We start from the raw sequence: 13,939 nt of genomic DNA, 5'->3' as shown, positions 1-13,939 counted from the left end.
TGCAACTGGGTACTGTGCTAGTGACAAGGATACAAAGGTTGATAAAAATAGTCCCTGTCCTTAAGAAACTTATAATTTCATGGACAAGAATATACAATGAATGCATATAGTCACATAGTAGGAGCACCTGATTTAGACAAGGTAGGGGACTGGGTAAAAGAGAGAGTTGGTCAGGAAGGTTTCCTGAAGGAGATAATGTTTGAGTTTTTTCTTGAAGGATGGGGAAGGAAAAGAAGGAGCTCTGGGCAGAGGATGTTGTATGTACATGATTGGTTCTGAGAGAGCCTAGTTCAATAGGACAAAAACTGGGAGACAAATGAACAGGAGTGCAATCATAGAGAAAGGGCGAGACTGTCAAGCCAGGGAGATGATTGGCTCTTATCCTGAAGGCAATGAGGCTCTAATAAATTGATTGATTTGCTTTGCATTTCAAAACAATCATTCTAGCAACAGGAGACTAGCTTTAAAGAAGAGGAAGAAAGGGAAGGAGAGGAAGAGAAAAGGAGCGTGAACAAAATAGCGGTTGCTGGAATGAAGAGAAGGAAAAGGAAGATTTAAGAGATATTTAAGAGGTAAGTCCGAGTGATTGACTGGATGGACACGGGATGGTTAGGGAAAAGGTACATCTTAAATGACACTTAGTTTATAATTTAGACCACTAGAGAGATGACAATGCCATTCACAGAGACAATGAACAAAACTAGATAAACAGGTTTGGAGAGAGAGATGAGTTCAGATTAGGCTGTGAGGGTTTGAGGTACCATTGAGATATCCAAGAGAAAATATCCAGCAAGTAGCTGAATATATGGAACTGGAGTTTAAGATGAAAGAATTTGGGCTAAAAATAGAGATCTGACAGTTATCTGCATTTAATTAAAGCCAAGAAAGTAAATTATATCCTAAAGGCAAACTTGTGAGGTAGCCAGAGAATCAGACAGTAACCCAGTTACATAAAATGCTAGGGATCTATGGAAAACAGTGTGGCGATTCCTTAAAGAACTAAAAATAGATGTACCATTCGATCCAGCAATCCCACTCCTGGGTATCTATCCAGAGAAAAAGCAGTCATTATATGAAAAAGATGATTGTACACGCATGTTTATAGCAGCACAATTCACAATTGCAAAAATATGGAACCAACCCAAATGCCCATCAATCAATGAGTGAATAAAGAAAATGTGGTGTATATATACACCATGGAATACCACTCAGCCATAAAAAGGAATTAAATAATGGCATTTGGAGACTGTTATTCTAAGTGAAGTAACTCAGGAATGGAAAACCAAATATTGTATGTTCTCACTCATAAGTGGGAGCTAAGCTATGAGAACACAGAGCCATAAGAATGATACAATGGACTTCAGGATTCAGGGGAAAAGGGTGGGAGGTGAGGAGGGATAAAAGACTACACATTGGGTACAGTGTACACTGCTTGGGTGATGGGTGCACCAAAATCTGAGAAATTATCACTAAAGAACTTACTCATGTAACCAACTATGACCTGCTTCCCAAAAACCTATTGGGAAAAATAAAAGGAATGATGTTCTGATGCAGGCAACAATGTGGCTGACCTTTGAAAACACTATGCTAAGTGAAATAAGCACAAAAGGGCCAGGTGCGGTGGCTCAAGCCTGTAATCCCAGCACTTTGGGAGGCCGAGACGGGCGGATCACAAGGTCAGGAGATTGAGATCATCCTGGCTAATACAGTGAAACCCCGTCTCTACTAAAAAAATACAAAAAAACTAGCCGGGTGAGGTGGCGGGCGCCTGTAGTCCCAGCTACTCGGGAGGCTGAGGCAGGAGAATGGCGTAAACCCGGGAGGTGGAGCTTGCAGTGAGCTGGGATCGGGCCACTGCACTCCAGCCTGGGCGACAGAGCGAGACTCCGTCTCAAAAAAAAAAAAAAAAAAAAAAGAAATAAGCACAAAAGGCCACATATTGTATAATTCCATTTACATGAGATGTCCAGAATAGGCAAATCCATAGAGCCAGAAAATGTGTAGTGTTTCCAGGGCCTGAGAAGAAAGAGGAAATGGGAGTGACTGTTAATCAGTATGGATTTTCTTTTTGGGAATGATAAAAATGTTCTGGAATTGAATAGTGATTATCACTGCACAACTTTGTGAATATACTACAAACTATTACTGAATTGTACATATTACATGAATTGTATCTCAATAAAGCTGTTATTTTTAGAAAAATAATTTGGCCACTCCACATTGTATACATACTTCAAAACATCATGTTGTACACAATGAAAATACACAATTTTTATTTGTCAATTAAAATAAATAGGAAATTGCTGCCTCAAAAAAAATCAGATGAAATCAAAGCCTATACTCAAGGAAAACAATAATAGATTTTCAAACCTCTGAAAAAAAATAAAATATGCTAGGGAAGAAAGAGGAGCCTGAAAAGGCAGCCAGAAGTAGCCTCTGAAATATGAGAGGCCACGAGGAAAGCCAAAAGAGAAGAAAGAAGGAGTCATCAGTGTTGAACACCTCAAAGGAGTCTACTCATAGAGATTTAAAACCATCCTCTGGATGTTTACAGCACCAATATTTATAAAAGCAAAAGCTAGCAATAAGCTCAATGCCCACAACAGGAAAATGCATAAATAAATTATGGTGTAAGCCATATAACAAAATACTTTATAGCAATGTTAAATTATGCTATAGAAATATGTATATAGTATAGAAAAATAGTCACAATGTATTAGGATATTTTTACAAAATGAAAATACTTTTTTCTTGGTAATATTTTTGCTGTAAAATATTTGAACACTACAGAGGAATTAAGAATCTTAACGCTCAAAGAGTTAATAATTTCTATCAGTTTGCTGAATATTCTTCTAGAATGCTTTTTGCACCTATAAACATTTTAATATAAATAAGATAATATAACTTATATTCTATAATCTGCTTTTCTCAGTAATATATCATGGATTATATTTATTTAACTACTTAAACATCTACTTCATCTCATAGAACTCCATCATTTCAATGTACCATATTGTATTTAACTAATCTCCTACTGATCAACATTCATATTGTTTCTAGTATTTTGCTATTATACTATGCTGTAATAAACATTCTTTTACAGCTATATCATATACTAGAATTATCAAAAAGACTACAAAAGTTATATTTAACCTATTTAAAGAAAGAAGAGAGTGAAAATATGAGCAGAGAGAGAAAGATTACAAAAATGCTCAGACCTGAAAAAGAATCAAATAGGACTTCAGCAATTTAACTGTAAAACTCAACAGAAAGGTTTAATGGCAGATGAAATTCAATTGGAGGGCAAATTAGTGAACTGGATGGTAAGCCAGAAAAATTATTCAGGATGCAATGCAGAGAAATAGAGAGATAGAGAATATGGAAGAAGGTTAAGAGACATGGGGGATTGATTCCAACACACGTTCATTTAGAGCTCTAGAAGGAAAGAAGAGAGCAGAGTTGATGGGTGCAGCACACCAACATGGCACAAGTATACATATGTAACAAACCTGCACGTTGTGCACATGTACCCTAGAACTTAAAGTATAATTAAAAAAAAAAAAAAAAGACAGCAAATGCAGTAGAGACAATATTTGAATAGATGATGACTGAGAATTTTCCAGATCTAACAAAAGATACCAAACTAAAGATTCAGGAAATCAAGAGAATCCCAAGCAAAATTTTAAAAGAAAAGAAAATCCATCTCCACATTAATCTGAGCAAAGACAAAAAGATGATCTTAAAAACAGTCAGAGAGAAGAGATGAATTAACTTCAAAGAAACAGACAGTTGGATTCTCAATGGTCAGTTCAGTAACAACAAAAACCAGAAAACAGTAAAAATAATAATGATGTGCTGAGATAAAAGAATACCATCCTAGAATTAATAGCATACCCAGCAAAAAAATGAGGGTGAAATAAAGGCATTTTCAGACAAATGAAAACTGAGTTTGCCACCAGGAGATCTTCACTAAAGAAAATTCTAAAGGTTAAGGCAGAAGAAAAATAACCCAAGGTGGATATCTGAGACTTCTGAAGAAAGAACAAACAAATTAACTTACAAATCAGCTCCAATGCCAGCATATTTCTTAGAGGTAAATCACTAAAGGCATTCCTGCTAAAGTCAGAAGCAAGAAAAGGATGCTTGTTATTTCCACTACTATTTAATATTGAATTGGAAGAATTACTCAATACAATTAAACAAGAAAAAGCAACTAGAAGTATCTATCAGATTGAAAAGAAAGAGGTAAAACTATCCCTATTTGTAGGTGATTTGATTAAGTATTTAGAAAACCCCAAAGAATCCACTGAAAAACTACTAAAAACAGTAAGAGAGGAGCAGCAGGAGGAGGAGGAGAAAAAAAACACAATATGAGAATTTAGTAAAGTCACAGCATATAAAATTAAAACAAGAATGGTGGTGAACATCTGTAATCCCAGCACTTTGGGAGGCTGAGGCAGGAGGATCACTTGAGCCTAGGAATTCAAGCCAGCCTAGGCAACATAGCAAGACCCTGTCTCTATGAAAATTTAAAAATTAGCCAGGCATGGTGTCATGCACCTATAATCCTACCTACTCAGGAGGCTGAGGTGGAAGAATTGCTTGAGCACAGGAGGTCAAGGCTGCAGTGAGCCATGACTAGACCACTGAACTCCAGCCTGGGTGACAGAGTATGATCCAATCTCAAAATATAAAACAAAATTAAATTAAATTAAAATACAGAAATTGATTATATATATTATATATACACATAGTTACTAGTTAGAAGATATAATGGAAAAGAATGTCTCATTTAAAATAGCAAAAAATAAAATACTCAGGCATTCACCTAATAAATGTACAAAATGCAAACAAGTAAGACATGATTGACAGGCATAAAAGTAGACATCCTATATTCCATATTCTTGGATAAGACAATTCAGCATCATAAACATGTCTGCTCTAAGTTAATATATAAATTTAATATTATACTGGTTTTAAAAAGTCATATTTTTAAGAACTAGATTATAAAGTTATATAGAAAAATAGCCAGGTGCAGTGGTGCACACCATAGTCCCAGCTACTCTGGAGGCTGAGGCAGGAGGATCACTTAAGCCCAGGAGTTTGAGACCAGCCTAGGCAACATCAAGATCCCGTCTCTAAACAATAAATAAATAAATAAATAAATAAATAAATAAATAAATGGAAGAATAAGTAGCAAGAATAGCAATGAACTGTCTGAAAAAGATCCATGAACAGAGCTGGTCCTACCAGATATGAAAATGTATCATAAGAAAGTCAAACCATCCCTGTTTGCAGATGACATGATCCTATATCTAGAAAACCTAATTGTCTCATCCCAAAAGCTTCTTAAGCTGATAAACAACTTCAGCAAATCTCAGGATACAAAATCAACGTGCAAAAATCACTAGCATTCGTATACATCAATAACAGTCAAGCCGAGAGCCAAATCACAAACAAACTCCCATTCACAATTGCCACAAAAGGAATAAAATACCTAAGGAATATAGCTAACTAGGGAGGTGAAATATCTCTAAAAGGAGAACTACAAACCACTGCTCAAAGAAATCACAGATGACACAAATGGAAAAACATTCCATACTCATAAATAGGAGGAATCAATATCGTTAAAATGGCCATACTGTCAAGCGCAATTTATAGATTCAATGTTATTCCCATCAAACTACCATTGACATTCTTCACAGAACTAGAAAAAACTATTTTAAAATTCATATGGAATCAAGAAGAAGCCTGAATAGCAAGGCAATCCTAAGAAAAAAGACCAAAGCTGAAGGCATTACACTACCCAACTTCAAAGTATAGTACAGGGATACAGTAACCAAAACAGCTTGGTATGATACAAGAACAGACACACACACCAATACCTAGAAATAAGACTTCACACTGACAAACCATCTGATCTTCAACAAAGCTGACAAAAACAAGCAATAGGGAAAGAATTCCCTATTCAATAAATGGTGCTGGGATAACTGGATAGCCATATGGAGAAAACTGAAACCAGAACCCTTCCTTATGCCATATACAAAAATTAGCTGAAGATGGGATTAAAGGCTTAAATGTAAAACCCAAAACTATAAAAACCCTGGAAGACAACCTAGGCAATACCATTCTGGACATAGAAATGGGAAAAGATTTCACAATGAAGATGCCAAAAACAATTGCAACAGAAGCAAACATTGACAAATGGGATCTAATTAAATTAAAGAGCTTCTGGACAATAAAAGAAACTATCCATAGAGTAAACAGACAACCTACAGAGTGGGAGAAAATTTTTGCAAACTATGTATCTGACAAAGGTCTAATATCCAACATCTACGAGGAACTTAAACAAATTTACAAGCAAAAAACAACCCATAAAAAAAAGTGGGCAAAGAACATGAACAGACACTTTTCAAAAGACATAAATGTGGCCAACAATCATATGAGAAAAACCTCAACATCACTGATCATTAGAGAAATACAAATCAAAACCATAATGAGATACCATCTAACACCAGTCAGAATGGCAACTATTACAAAGTCAAAAAATAACAGATGCTGGCAAGGTTGTGGAGAGAAAGGATCACTTATACACTGTCGGTGGGAGTGTAAATTAGTTCAGCCATGGTGGAAGACAGTGTGGCGACTCTTCAAAGATCCAAAGACAGAAATGCCATTTGACCTAGCAATCCCATTACTAAGTATATACGGGAAGGAATATAAATCATTCTATCGTAAAGACACATGCATGCATATGTTCATTGCAGCACTATTCACAACAGCAATGACACAGAATTAACCTAAATATCCATCAATGATAGACTGGATAAAGAGAATGCAGTACATATACACCATGGAATACAATGCAGCCATAAAAAGAATGAGATCATGTCCTTTGCAGGGACATGGATGGAGCTAGAGGCCATTATCCTTAGCAAACTAACACAGGAAGAGAAAACCAAATACTACATGTTTTCCCTTTTAAGCTAAATGATGAGACCACATGGACACATAAAGGGGAACAACACGTACTGGGGCCTTTAGGATGGTGGAGGGTGGGCAAAGGGAGAGGATCAAGAAAAACAACTGAAGGGTACTAGGCTTAATACCGAGGTGATGAAATAATCTGTACAACAAACCTCCATGACACAAGTTTACCTTTGTGACAAACCTGCACATGTACCCCTGAACTTAAAATAAAAGTCAAAAAAAAAAGAAAAAAGAAAATGTATCATAAAGCCTCAATAATTAAGATATTGTGGTAATGACCCATTAATAGACAGATCAATAGAAAAGAACAGAAAATCAAAAAATAGGCTTAGGTTGAATACAGTTGTTTTCAAACATATAATATTGGAAATATTATAATATGGAAGACAAATCAGCCCTGTTCATATTAACCACAAAAGACTGAACTAGGACCAGTAGGTAGAAAAAGCTAAAGCTACAAGGAGACATTACATTTAGTTCAATAGAAAGAATTAATGTTCTAATACTCAGCGCTCACCAAAAATGAATGGAGTCTTTCTGAAAGTAGTTCTCTGTCACTTCAGATATTCAAACTTAGGCATAATGATCAAGTATGGATATTATATTAAGATTCATCATCAGATAAAAGAGAAGATCATCATGGTGGATGGGAGGTAGGACTAGATTGTAGCTCTGACTCAGATGGACAGAGCAGTGTGTGGAGGCTCGCATCAGAAATTTTAGCTCCAGAATGACTGCAACAACACAGCAGGAGTCCCAAGAGGACCTACAGACCCTCCAAAGGGAGTAGACTGCTCCTGTAGGACCCAGGAGACACCCGAAATACTGTGAGTGCTGAAACTGTAGAAGTGGGAAGGGGAGACCTTCTGCTCCCAAACACACCCCCACTGGGAAAACCGAAGATCTAGTTTGCAAGAGAAGTTTCCAACCTTACCTGGAACTGAGTCAATTTAGAGAGCTGAGCAAAATACAGGAGTAGAGGAAGCAGCAGGAAAGGCGCTGGGAGCTCACTGGGTCTCCAAGCAGGCCATTCCTGCCTGGCACCAAGGGACCCTTCAGAGGGCGGCCAGAGGTGCAGGGGAAAACGCCACAGGGAGAAGGAAGTCTCCAGCTGAACTTTGTAACAATTTGAATAGGGCAAGGTGCCTCCTGGCCAGAACTCAGGGGAGGGTGTGAATCCAGCATGCAGACTCCACAGGTGGAAGAAGAACCAAAACCCTTTTCTTTTGCTGAGAGGCAGGTAACGTGGGACAAGTTCTCAAGCCCTGCTTGCCCACTGCCTGGAAACAGCCTCAGGGCTGTTAGTGGGGGCATGGTGAGAATAAGACCTGCCCTTCAGATTGTGTGGAGGCTGGGTGAGATCTGTGACTGCTGACTTTCCCCTACTTCCCTGACAACCTGCATGACTCAGCAGAGGCAGCCATAATCCTCCTACGTACATAACTCTACTGACCTGGGAAACTCACCCCCATGCCCCACAGCAGACACAGCAAGACCTGCCCAAGAATAATCTGAGCTCAGACCACACCTAGCCCTGCCCCCACCTGGTAGCTGAAGACAAAAGGTGGGTAGGGTATGTGAAGACATATACTCTTGGGAGTTCTGGGGCTCCGCCCACCACCGGTTCCTCTCCATACTATCACAGCTGATGCTCTCTGGAAAGTGCCACCTCCTGGCAGGAGACCAACCAGCACAAAAACACAACATTAAACCACCAAAGCTAAGAACCCTCACAAACTGTTTCACCCACGCCGCCACCTCCACTAGAACAGGTGCTGGTATCCACGGCTGGGGAAGCCATAGACAGTTCACATCACAGGACTCTGTGCAGACAACCCCCAGGACCAGCCCAGAGCCAGGTAGCCTTGCTGGGTGGCTAGACCAAGAAGAGAGATAACAATCACTGCAGCTCAGTTCATAGGAAGCCACGTCCATAGGAAAAGGGGGAGAGTAGCACATCAAGGGAAAACCCCATGGGACTAAATAATCTGAACAAAAGACTTCAGCCCCATACCTTCCCTCTGACAGAGCCTACCCAAATGAGAAGGAACCAGAAAACCAACTCTGGTAATATGGCAAAACAAGGTTCTTTAACACACCCAAAAAATCACACTAGCTCACCAGCAATGGTTCCACACCAAGAAGAAATCCCTGATTTACATGAAAAAGAATTCAGGAGATTAGTTATTAAGCTAATCAGGCAGGCACCAGAGAAAGGCAAAGCCCAATGAAAGGAAATCCAAAAAATGACACAAGAAGTGAAGGGAGAAATATTCAAGGAAATAAATACCATAAAGAAAAAGCAAGCAAAACTTCAGGGAAATTGGGCACACTTACAGTACTGCAAAATGCTCGGGAAAGTCTTAGCAATAGAATTGAACAAGTAGAAGAAAGAAATTCAGAGTTTGAAGACAAGGTCTTTGAATTAACCCAATCCAACAAAGACAAAGAAAAAATAAAAAGAAAATATGAACAAAGCCTCCAAGAAGTCTGGGATTATGTTAAATGACCAAACCTAAGAATAATTGATGTTCCTGAGAAAGAAGAGAAATCTAAAAGTTTGGAAAACATATTTGGGGGAATAATTGAGGAGAACTTCCCCAGCCTTGCTAGAGACCTAGACAAGCAAAAACAAGAAGCATAAAGAACACCTGGGAAATTCAGCACAAAAAAATCATCGCCTAGGCCATTGTCTTCAGGTTATCTAAAGTTAAGATGAAGGAAAGAATCTTAACAGTTGTGAGACAAAAGCATCAGGTACCCTATAAAGGAAAACCTATCAGATTAACAGCAATTTTCTCAGCAGAAACCCTACAAGCTAGAAGGGATTGGGGCCCTATCTTCAGCCTCCTCAAACAAAACAATTATCAGCCAAGAATTTTGTATCCAGCAAAACTAAGCATCATATATGAAGGTACAGTCATATATGAAGATACAGTCTTTTCCAGATAAACAAATGCTGAGAGAATTCACCACTCCCAAGCCACCACTACAAGAACTGCTAAAAAGAGCTCTAAATCTTGAAGCAAATCCTGGAAACACATCAAAACAGAACCTCTTTAAAGCATAAATCACACAGGACTTAGACAACCAAAAAAATTTAAAAAGCAGAAACAAAAAACAAAGGCACACAGGCAACAAATAGCATGATGAATGGAATGGTATCTCACATCTCAATACTAACATTGAATGTAAATGGCTTAAATGCTCCACTTAAAAGATACAGAACTGCTGAATGGATAAGAACTCACCAACCAACTATCTGCTGCCTTCAGGAGACTCACCTAACACATAAGGACTCACATAAACTGAAATAAAAAGGTGGGAAAAGGCATTTCATACAAACAGACACCAAAAGCGAGCAGGGGTAGCTATTCTTGAATCAGACAAAACAAACTTTAAATCAATAGCAGTTAAAAGAGACAAAGATGGATGTTATATAATGGTAAAGGCCTTGTCCAACAAGAAAATATCACAATCCTAAAATATATGCACCTAACACTGGAGCTCCCAAATATATAAAACAATTACTAATAGACCTAAGAAATGAGATAGACAGCAACACAATAATAGTGGGGGACTTCAATACTCCACTGACAGCACTAGACAGGTCATCAAGACAAAAAGTCAACAAAGAAACAATGGATTTAAACTATACCTTGGAACAAATGGGCTTAGCAGATATATACAAAACATTTTACCCAACAACCACAGAATACACATTCTATTCAACAGTGCACAGAACTTTCTCCAAGATAGACAATGTGATAGGCCACTAGATGAGCCTTCATAAATTTAGTACTCTCTCAGACTACAGTGGAATAAAATTGGAAATCAACTCCAAAAGGAACCTTCAAAATCATGCAAATACACGGACACTAAATAACCTGCCCCTGAATGATCATTCGGCCAAAAACGAAATCAAGATGGAAATTAAAAATTCTTTGAACTGAACAACAATAATGACACTACCTATCAAAACCTCTGGGATACAGCAAAGGCTGTGCTAAGAGGAAAGTTCATAGCATTAAATGCCTATATCAAAAAGACAGAAAGAGTACAAACCGACATTCTAAGGTCACACCTCAAGGAACTATAGAAACAAGAACAAACCAAACCCCAACCCAGCAGAAGAAAGGAAATAACCAAGATCAGAGTAGAATTAAATGAAATTGAAATAAACAAACAAAAAAAATACAAAAGATAAATGAAACAAAAAGCTGGTTCTTTGAAAGGATAAATAAAGTTGATAGACTATTAGCAAGATTAACCAAGAAAAGAACAGAAAAAATCCAAATAATCTAACTAAGAAACGAAACAGGAGATACTACAACTGACTCCACTGAAATACAAAAGATTATTCAAGGCAACTATGAACACTTTTATGCACATAAACTAGAAAATCTAGAAGAGATGGATAAATTCCTGGAAACATACAACCCTCCAAGCTTAACTCAGGAATAATTAGATACTCTGAACAGACCAATAACGAGCAGCAAGATTAAAATGGTAATTTAAAAATTAACGACAACAAAAAAGTCCAGGACCAGAAGGATTCACAGCAGAATTTTACCAGACATTCAAAGAAGAATTGATACCAATCCTTTTGACACTATTCCACAAGATATAGAAAAAGGGAACCCTCCCTAATTCATTCTATGAAGCCAGAATCACCCTAATACCAAAACCAGGAAAGGATATAACCAAAAAAGAAAACTACAGACTGACATCCCTGATGAACACAGACATTAAAATCCTTAACAAAATACTAGCTAACTGAATCCAACAACATATCAAAAAGATAATCCACTGTGATCACGTGGATTACATAGCAGGGATGCAGGGATGGTTTAACATACACAATTCAATAAATGTGATATACCACATAAACAGAATTAAAAACAAAAATCATATGATCATTTCAATAGATGCAGAAAAAGCATTTGACAAAATCCAGCATCCTTTAAACCTTTAAACTCTCAGCAAATTCAGCAAACAAGGGACATAACTCAATGTATTAAAAGCCATCTATGACAAATCCACAGCCAACATAATACTGGATGGGGAAAGTTGAAAGCATTCTCTCTGAGAACTGGATTGAGACAAGGATACCTACCCACTCTCACCACTCCTCTTCAATATAGTACTGGAAGTACTAGCCAGAGCAATCAGATAAGAGAAAGAAATAAAGGACATCCAAACTGGTAAAGAGGAAGTCAAACTGTCACTATTTGCTGACGATATCATAATTTACCTAAAAAACCCTAAAGACTCTCCAGAAAGCTCCCACAACTGATAAAAGAATTCAGCAAAGTTTCTGGATACAAGATTAATGTACACAAATCAGTAGCTCTTCTCTACACTAACAGCAACCAAGCGGAGAGTCAGATCAAGAACTCAACCCCTTTACAATAGCTGCAAAAATAATAAAATACTTAGGAATATACCTAACCAAGGAGGCAAAAGACCTCTAAAAGGAAAATTACAAACACTGCTGAAAAAAATCATAGATGACACAAACAAATGGAAACACATCCCATGCTCATGGATGGATAGAATCAATATTGTGAAAATAGCCATACTGCCAAAAGCAATCTACAAATTCAATGCAATCCCATCAAAATACCACTATCATTCTTCACAGAATCAGAAAAAAAAAATTCTAAAATTCATATGGAACCAAAAAAGAACCCACATAGCCAAAGCAAGACTAAGCAAAAGGAACAAATCTGGAGGCATTGCACTACCTGATTTCAAACTATACCATAAGGCCATAGTCACCAAAACAGCATGGTACTGGTATAAAAATAAGCACATAGACCAATGGAGCAGAATAGAGAACCCAGAAATAAACCCAAATACTTATAGCCAACTGATCTTCAACAAAGCAAACAAAAACATAAAGTGGGGAAAGGACACCCTTTTCAATAAATGGTGCTGGGATAAATGGCTAGCCACATGTAGGAGAATGAAACTGGATCCTCATCTCTCATCTTACACAAAAATCAACTCCAGATAGATTAAGGACTTAAACCTAAGGCCTGAAACTATAAAAATTCTAGACATAACATTGGAAAAACCCTTCTAGGCATTGGCTTAGGCAAAGATTTCATGACCAAGAACCCAAAAGCAAATGCAATAAAAACAAAGATAAATAGCTGGGGCTTAATTAAACTAAAGAGCTTTTGCACGGCAAAAGGAACAGTCAGCAGAGTAAACAGACAACCCACACAGTAGGAGAAAATCTTCACATTCTATACATCTGACAAAGGACTAATATCCAGAATCTAAAACAAACTCAAACAAATCAGCAAGAAATAAAACAAACAATCCCATCAAAAAGTGGGCTAAGGACATGAATAGACAATTCTCAGAAGAAGACATACAAATGGCCAACAAATATTTGAAAAAAAGCTCAACATCACTAACAATCAGGGAAATGCAAATCAAAACCACAATGCAATGCCACCTTACTCCTGCAAGAATAGCCATAATCAAAAAATCAAAAAACAGTAGATGTTGGCATGAATGCGGTCATCAAGGAACACTTCTACACTGCTGGTGGGAATGTAAACTAGTAGAGCAGCTATGGAAAATAGTGTGGAGATTCCTTAAATAACTAAAAATGGAACTACAATTTGATCCAGAAATCCCACTACTGGGTATCTACTCAGAGAAAAAGAAGTCATTATAGGAAAAAGATACTTGCACACTCATGTTTATAGCAGCACAGTTCACAATTGCAAAATCATGGAACCAACCCAAATGCCCATCAAACAAGTGGATAAAAAACTGTGATATATATACACACACACACACATATATACACACACATATATACATAAATATACACACCATATATAATATATATTATATATACCATATTACATGTAATATGTATTATGTTATATTATATATAATATATTACATATGTAATATTTTTAATATA

At 37.2% G+C, this 13,939-nt stretch overlaps 1 protein-coding gene across 2 annotated transcripts in view; it reads right to left on the bottom strand.

Annotated features, from left to right (window-relative positions):
* Positions 1–13,939, bottom strand: part of AXDND1 (axonemal dynein light chain domain containing 1) — a 201,704-nt gene that overhangs the window by 33,655 nt on the left and 154,110 nt on the right. The gene's annotated exons all lie outside the window — the stretch shown is intronic.

Source organism: Macaca mulatta, chromosome 1, assembly GCF_049350105.2.
Source record: "Macaca mulatta isolate MMU2019108-1 chromosome 1, T2T-MMU8v2.0, whole genome shotgun sequence".
Classification (NCBI taxonomy): Eukaryota; Metazoa; Chordata; class Mammalia; order Primates; family Cercopithecidae; genus Macaca; species Macaca mulatta.
The sequence above is the reverse complement of the archived record's forward strand: the minus strand, read 5'-3'. Positions and strand labels throughout refer to the sequence as shown.